The sequence below is a fragment of the Thalassophryne amazonica genome, chromosome 13 (genome assembly GCF_902500255.1).
Source record: "Thalassophryne amazonica chromosome 13, fThaAma1.1, whole genome shotgun sequence".
Taxonomy (NCBI): domain Eukaryota; kingdom Metazoa; phylum Chordata; class Actinopteri; order Batrachoidiformes; family Batrachoididae; genus Thalassophryne; species Thalassophryne amazonica.
The window spans coordinates 95630307-95638785 of record NC_047115.1 but is presented as its reverse complement, the minus strand read 5'-3'; the positions used below and the strand labels follow the sequence as shown (position 1 = coordinate 95638785).

Below are 8479 nucleotides of genomic sequence, written 5' to 3'. Positions count from 1 at the left end.
AGGAGGGGGCTCAGTACACATCCTTGAGGGGAACCAGTGCTGAGTGTGATGGTGGAGGAAAGGTGGGGGCCAAGTTTCACAGACTGTGGGCGGTTTGTGAGGAAGTCCTTGATCCACTGGCAGATGGGAGTGGAGATGCCCAGATATGTCAGTTTCTGGACCAGGATCTCCGGGATGATGTGGTTGAAGGCTGAGCTGAAGTCCAGGAAGAGCATCCTCACTTAGCTCCCCTGGTGCTCCAGGTGGCTGAGCGCGGTGTGGAGAGCTGTAGTGATAGTGTGCTCTGTGGAGCGGTTTGCCCTGTAGGCAAACTGGTGGGGGTCCAGAGTGGGAGGCAGACAGGCCCTGATGTGCTGAGAGACCAGTCTTTCAAAGCACTGCATGACCACGGACGTAAGTGCAACAGGCCTGTACTCATTTATGCTCTCCACTGCTGACTTCTTTGGGACTGGAATGATGGTGGAGGATTTGAGGCAGAGTGGAATGATGGCCTGCGACAGGGACAGGTTGAAGATGCAGGTGAAAACTCCAGCCAGTTGGTCAGCACACACTTTGAGTACCTTTCCAGGTACACCATCAGGGCCGGCCCCCTTCCTGGGGTTCACCGCCTTCAGCACACATCTCACTTCGTGTTCCTGAAGTGTTGGCGTGCTAGTGCTGGAGGGTGGTGGATGTGGAGTTGCTGCTGGTCTGTTTGCGGTTCAGCTCCTCTGCCAGCAAGGCATCAGACCTAGCATTTCCTGGGTTGCTGCTTCTGTAGTTGGTTATATGATTTATTCCCTGCCACATCCTTCTGGGTCATTCACAGCGAAGTGGTCCTCTATCTTTTTCTTGTAGGCAGCCTTGGCCTCTCTGATGCCTCTTTTCAGATCGCACCTGGCCGTGCTGTACAGGGCCCTGTCCCCTGATTTAAAGGCGGTGTTGTGGCTTTTCAATAGGGACTGGACTGTGCTGTTCATCCAGGGCTTCTGGTTTGGAAAAACCCTGACCCTTTTGTTGACGGTGACAGTGTCAACACAGTTCTTAATGTAAGAGAGTACGGTGTCAGTGTACTCCTGCAGGTTGTGGCTGGAAAATAAATCCCATACAGTTCGTGAGAGAAGCAGTCCTGTAGCTGGGAGAGCACTCCCTCAGGCCAGGTTTGGATAGTCTTCCTTTGTGGCTTTGTTCGCCTCAGCAGGGGGGTGTAGGTGGGGGTGAGGGACAGGAAGAGATGGTCTGATCCAGCGAGATGGGGGAGGGGAGTGACTTACGCATATTTTATGTTTGAGTAAACATGGTCCAAAGTATTTTCCCCTCTGGTGGCACACTTCACGTACTGGACGAACTTAGGTAGCACAGTCTTTAAACACGCTTGGTTGAAGTCACCAGCAACAATACAAACACCATCCGGGTGGACCAGCTGCTGTTTATTTACACAGGCAAGCAAGAGGCTAAGGGCCGTGCTAACGTTAGCATCGGGTGGGATGTAAACAGCAAACAGAACGACTACTGTGAACTCCCTTGGGAGTTAAAAAGGTCTGCATGAGACTGCCAGCACCTTTAAATCTGGTTAAAATGAGTTTTCTGAGTCTGATCACCCTGAGTTTTGACATCCAGAAGCTCAGAGCCGAACATCTGCACAAAGGCTGCAAATAACAATGATTTTCATAGTTGATTAATTATTGTTTATTTTATTTCTATTTATTGTGAAAAACATCAATGACTGTTTCCAAAAGCCCACAATGACGTCTTCCACAAGTCAAAAAATACTCAGGTTAATGTCAGAAAGGAGAAAATAAGCAATCGGAACATGACGATAAAAGGATTAATCAATTCTGTGTATGTAATAATGTACTTTGCAGCAATGGACGGAGAATGAAACAGTTTTATTATTTAAAAGTTGTTTGGGTAAACATTAAGTGAAAGATAATGAATTGGTGACCTCCCGTACGTGGCCATATTTGGAAACAACATTTTACGTCTCAAATATACTGAACTTGAATCCTAAGACCTAATTTTGTGCTTTTATGCTCATAAAATGACCGTATTAAAATAAGCACATTGACCTTTAAATACATGCAATAAAAAAAATAAATTAAATAATAATTAAAAGGTTTTTTATTATTATTATTTGTTTGTTTGTTTGTTTGTGTCTGCGTGGTTGTCATGGTGATAGAGGGTAAATAATGTCATAAAGCAGGGGAGAAAAGTGTCATGAAGCGGGGGGGGGGGGGGGGGGGGTCATAAAGAAGGCGGAATAAAGTGACACAAAGCAGTCCAAAGCAACAAAAGAGGAAATCAGGATGTAGGATGTTAATGACGCTGCAGCATCAATTGTCACTTAATACGCTTTTTCACTTTGGTGTCAGAAAGCAGTTAGTTTGTGATATAACGTGTCCAAAACAACAAATTTTTGAATCAGAATTTTTAATTGTCGTTGGAACTGAAACCTAAAGTTTGTCCTTCCATTCTGCTCGCTGAATCACAGGTATGTGTGCAAACTTTTCTCCTTTGGTTGTTAAATTTTTTTATGTTTATGTTGCTTCAGTATAATTAATAAAGTCATGCTTGTGTTGGTTTTCAAGCTATTTTAATGTGCTTTTTCAGTCTGATTGGACTCAGTCTGTGATGTTTCTGAGACTTTGAGTTGAGTTACAGTTCTGTTTAAAGGGGTCATATTGTGCAAAATTAGCTTTTGTTTAATTTTGTCTTTGAATATTGTTGGTGTTTCATGTTAAATGTCTTCAATTCAATTATGTTCATGTTGACACTGTCATGAAAGAAAGCAAATTCAGTTCTGTATTGGATGACTCTGGACTTCCTGGACATGTGTCACAGAAAAGCTTCGAAGCCAGGATCAGGATCATACACAGCACAGACCGTTAGAACTCTGAGGCTGATGTTATCTTCAGGATCTTCAGCTCTGCTCTGATGGGGTTTATCTGAGGGACATCAGGAGTCTTCTCATATTTGCCTTTGGATTCAGCAATGGAATAGTTTTATATCAGACTTGGGTCTTTGTGTTAAACTCGCCAAAACAAGTCATGACCACTTCAGTGTGTAACTCACACACAAGTTCAATATCAGTCTTCTCATCTCACTGTGACAGTAAAATAAAAGCATGTGAACAGTGTCTTTGAAACTGGACAAGACTCTTGGATTGTTGTGAGAAGCAGAACTTGTTTCTTCTGTTTATTAATCACTGATGTGTTTGTTTTCAGGTGAAGATGCTGCCCCTCCAGGACTATTTCACTCCTGAGGAGTTCTACTTTGGGAAAGGAATTTTGTCGGAAACATCTTCAATCCTGGAAGATAGCCTTCCAACAAGCCCAGAGACCAGCCCAATACCCAGTCCAGTGCATAGCCCAGTGTCCAGCGCAGTGCAGAGTTCAGTACTAATTCCATTGTCCAGCCAAGGTCAAAGGTATGAGTTCAGACTAAATTATGAGCCTCAGTTTTTTTTTTTCATTTATTGTCAATATTATTTCTGTTGTTGCTGTCAGACTTGACAGAAATATTGTATTTGTGATTTTAAAAAGTGAAAGCAGGATCCTCTATTTAGGTTTTAATTTGCAAGTGGAAACTTGCTTTGAAACTTGCAATAATCTCATTGACAATAATTTTATGACAAAGGCAAAATTCAAGTAAAATCAAATGTGTCCTTTCTGATCACTTGTTTGTTTCAGTTTTCTTGCAGCAGGTTTGTAGTTTTACATGAAACCAACCTAAGAGATTTCACTATTTCTCCAGGAAAACTCCTGTAATGTCACCCAAACTGGTAAAGTCCAGAATCCCCGTCTTCACACAGAGACCGTCTGTCCTCCTGTCAACAACAGACGGTGTGAAGGAACAAAGGTACATTTTGTTTGTATTTATTTATTTATTTACTTACTATCCTGTTACTGTTTTCACATTATTTAATGACATGACCTCAATCTGCTATTATTATTATTATTATCACATTTGTCATCTGATGTCAACATCTTTAAACGGGGTCTTTAATTCTTCTTATTTCCAAATGTAAAGTCAAGTCCACATGTTCAAAATTTCATCTATAATCTGTAACAGGTTTGTAGTTTACATTAAAACAACCTAAGAGATTATTGTGATTATTTTTCCAGGAAAACACCTGTGACGTCCCCCAAACAGGACAAAACCAAAATGAAGTCCAGAATCCCCGTCTTCACACAGAGGTTGTCTGTCCTCCTATTTATTTATTTACTTACTATCCTGTTACTGTTTTCACATTATTTAATGATATGACCTCAATCTGCTATTATTATTATTATCACATTTGTCATCTGATGTCAACATCTTTAAACGGGGTCTTTAATTCTTCTTATTTCCAAATGTAAAGTCAAGTCCACATGTTCAAAATTTCATCCATAATCTGTAACAGGTTTGTAGTTTACATTAAAACAACCTAAGAGATTAATGTGATTATTTTTTCCAGGAAAACACCTGTGACGTCCCCCAAACAGGACAAAACCAAAATGAAGTCCAGAATCCCTGTCTTCACACAGAGGTCGTCTGTCCTATTTATTTATTTACTTACTATCCTGTTGTTGTTTTCACATTATTTAATGATATGACCTCAATCTGCTATTATTATTACTACATTTGTCATCTGATGTCAACATCTTTAAACGGGGTCTTTAATTCATCTTATTTCCAAATGTAAAGTCAAGTCCATATTCATGTTCAAAATGTATTCTATAATCTGTAACAGGTTTGTAGTTTTACGTTACAACAACCTAAGAGATTAATTTGATTATTTTTCCAGGAAAACACCTGTGACGTCCCCCAAACCGGACCCCACTAAAGTGAAGTCCAGAATCCCCGTCTTCACACAGAGACAGTCTGTCCTCCTGTCGTGTGCAGACGGTGTGAAGGAACAAAGGTACATTTCACAAGAAATTAAACCACCATCAGATTGTTTGGATTTATTCATTTATTTACTTACTATCCTGTTACTGTTTTCACATTATTTAATGGAATGACCTCAATCTGCTATTATTATTATTATTATTGTTGTTATGAAAAAAGCTATTTTCTGATTTCAGAAAAGAAAACAGTTTTGTATTTAATTATTTTCTTTGAAAATGGAAATGTCACTGTTTGAGATGTTTGTCACTGTGACCATAAAGTCTGTTGACCAAAAAAAGAAGCGATAAACACACACACACTCATCTTCAACCGCTTAGTCCAATTAAGGGTCACGGGGAGCTGGAGCCTATCCCAGGAGTCACAGAGTGTGAGGCGGGGTACACCCAGGACAGGAAACCAGTCTGTCACAGGGTCACAAACAGACAAACAAACACATTCACACCCACTCGCACACCTACGGACAAGTTAAAGATTCTAGTCCACCTAACCTGCATGTCTTTGGATGTGGGAGGAAACTGGAGCACCCGGAGAAAACCCTCCGGGTGCTCACAACCCACGCAAACAGAACATGCAAGCTCCACACAGAAAGACTACAGGTGGGAATTGAACCCACGACCTTCTCGCTGTGAGGCAACAGTGCTAACCACTAATCCACCGGGCTGCCCCAGAAGCGATAAATTGACATAAAAAGTAGAAAAAGCTGCACCTTTGTCCTGGTCATCAACTGTCAGACTCAGCACCAGCAGGTCTCAGGGTCTGTACAGGACTTATTTCTTCTGTTGTTTCATGGTTTCCTCGTTGGTCGAGTAGGTCATGGTGACAGAGCGCCCGATTAAAACAGTGGATGATGTCACATTTCTATCTCATGCCTCCAGCTGAGTCATTGTGGTCCTGAGGTTTGTTGAACCTTTACAACAAACGATTGTTCATCCCTGCATATTAATTCTGGTTTTACTTACAGGAAATGTCCTGTGACGCACCCAAAGCCCGACTACTCCCAGGTCAAGTCCAGAGTCGCCTTTCCCAAGATGCCACCAAAGAACAGAAACCAGTCCGACCTCCCGTCCTGTGCCAAGAGAGTGAAGAAACTGAGGTACATTTCATAATAAGTTAACATCTCTGTGAAACCATACCACCTGGTGGGAGAAACAGAAAACAAAAACAAAGCCAGCCAAACACCCCAGCCCACAACAGTACCCCACCCTCACGGGAAGCCTCCCGGTGACCACACGAACCTGGGCCAGGAAAAACATCCCCCTCCAGGGACCATGGCTGGAATGTTGGCTGGGAGCAAAAAACACCTCCTGCAGCTTTAGTTTCAGCTCCTTGTGCTGATGATCCAGCTGGCAAAGGCCTGTCTCCAGGAGCTAAGCGTTACTGCGCTCTGAAGACAGCTCCATCATCAGCCGCTCAACCTACAATGTTAATCTCTTCATGCGGTCATTGATCATCTCAATGTTGAGCTTCTCTAGTTCTTCCTTCAGCTGGATAATACAAGCTTCCAGCCGCCTCTTCTCCTCTGCCAACAGGGAACTTTGTGTTGAGACTATCAATCTCATCTTGGAGCTTATCTTTTCTCACCCTGAGCCTGTCTGCAGTAGACTGCTCCTCCTGGGTGTGTAGCATGTCTCCCTCCATGGCTTTAAGCTTCTTATCACTGTCTTTAGCATCATTAACTGTTTCATCCCCGGACATTCGCAACTCTTCCAGTCCTCTCATCCGGTCTTTCATTCGGGCCTGCAGTTTCTTCAGCTGCTATAAGACATTATCGCGATTTTCATTAGCGTCTTCAAGAAGGCCTTCAAGCCCTCCCAGATCCAGCTCCCATTTCTTCTTGGCAGAGTGGGCCTGGAAACATTGCCTGCGTTCATCCTCCAGCTCCTCCAGCTGAATCGTCATCTCCTCCAGTTGCTGCTCCATGGCACGCTTGGACCTCTCCAAACTGTGAACTCTTTCCAAAGTCATCCATCTCAGTCTTGAGCACTTTGTTAAACCGGTCAATTTCACCTTTCAGGTCTGTAAGAGACTTCAACTCTCCTGCCAGGGTCAAGACTTTTGTCTCCTTCTCACTGGCCTCCGCTTCAGCACGATCATGCTCCTCTGCATATTGAGTAGCAATGCATTTCTCTTTGGCCCGCATCTGGTCAAACTTCTTTTGCTTCCTTTCCAGATTGGAGACAATCTGCCGAAGGTGGTCCTGGTCCACCATGAGGTCATCCAACTCTTGCGGCAAATGGATTTCTGTCTTATCCAGTTTGTCCATAGGCTGAACTTTTCTACTCCAGCTGCCGCTGAACACTGTCCAAACTCCCATTGGACTCACTTGAGGCCCTCTTCAGCCCCCTCTACTGACAAGGCGTCCTATCCTGCCTTTGTCTTCCTTTAAGCCAGCTGAGTCTAGAGAGTAGAAACTGGCTTCTCCACAGTCTTCTTGCTCTCTTCCTTTTCTTTCAGCATCTCCCACAAAATATTCCCCTCATCCTCCATCTGCCCTAGGCGGATGAAGAAGGAAGGTGTCTAATGGATTTCCTCTTGGAGCAGCTCCTGAGTATCCTGCAGCTGACACTCCAGTGCAGAGATATCTTTTGTTGAATTTGATGGTCTTGCCTTCTGTTTCATTTAGCAAACCTGTTAGAGTCTCCACCGCTGACTGCATCTTTGCATTCGTTTCTGTCAACTCTTGCTTCTGTCATTCACTTTGCTCAGATTTGGCCAGGAGTTCTCAAACCTATACATTCAGCCTTCTTCTGACTATGTTTAGAGTCTGCTTAGTCATAAAACAAAAAGAAAAAAACCCCAATAACCCCCCCAGGGAACGCCACAACCAAACCCCAGGGGTGCAAACTGGGAGGAAAGAAAAAAAAAGGAAAAACACAAACAACCATACCAACGCCCTCCCCCCCTCCCCAGAGGACCGTCCCATCAAACCCCGGGAAGAGTAGAAAAGAAACAACACAACCCAAACTTAAGCTTGCAAAAAAAAAATCTAACCCCCCCCCCCGGACGACATGTAGGGACCAACACCCCCCAGAGGACATCCCGCCAGCTCCAGGAGTAATAACCACAGCCGAGGTCCCTCTGGGATCCAAAGTCACCCACGGGGGCTCCCAGCGCCTCCCAGAGGACCGTTCCATCAAACCCCAGGAGACACCCCCCCCATGACTAATAACAGACCCAGCCCCAGCCGTCTACGGCTAGATGGTCCCACAGTCATTTCCCCCCCAGAGGACACCACAGTCACACCCTGAGGGCGGAAACTGGGGGGAAAAAAAACAAACAAACCAAACAACAACCCCAACCCCACCCCCTCAGCGCAGGGGAAACTGGAAGTACGTCCAGTGTCACCAACCATGACTATACCCCAAAAGTCAACCGGAAGGAGTGGAACAGCGGTAATGGCATATGGCACAAAACGGCACCACCCCCGACTTTTAAACCAGCCACGGGTATATTCCACTGCCTCAAATCTCAGCTACGCCGATGGCGTACGGCTCAAAGGCGCGCTGAAGCCGGAGGTGGAACAGGGAATTAACAAAAAATAAAAAACACCCCTAAACCCCCCCCCCCCCCCTCCCGGGTGCAGTGGTCATCTGGGAAATGCCCAGCACAA

The 8479-nt window shown here is 44.3% G+C and overlaps 1 pseudogene; it reads right to left on the bottom strand.

Annotated features, from left to right (window-relative positions):
* Nucleotides 1-6176: 6176 nt before the first annotated feature.
* On the bottom strand, nucleotides 6177-7525 carry LOC117524025 (annotated as a pseudogene).
* Between the last annotated feature and the right edge of the window lie 954 nt (nucleotides 7526-8479).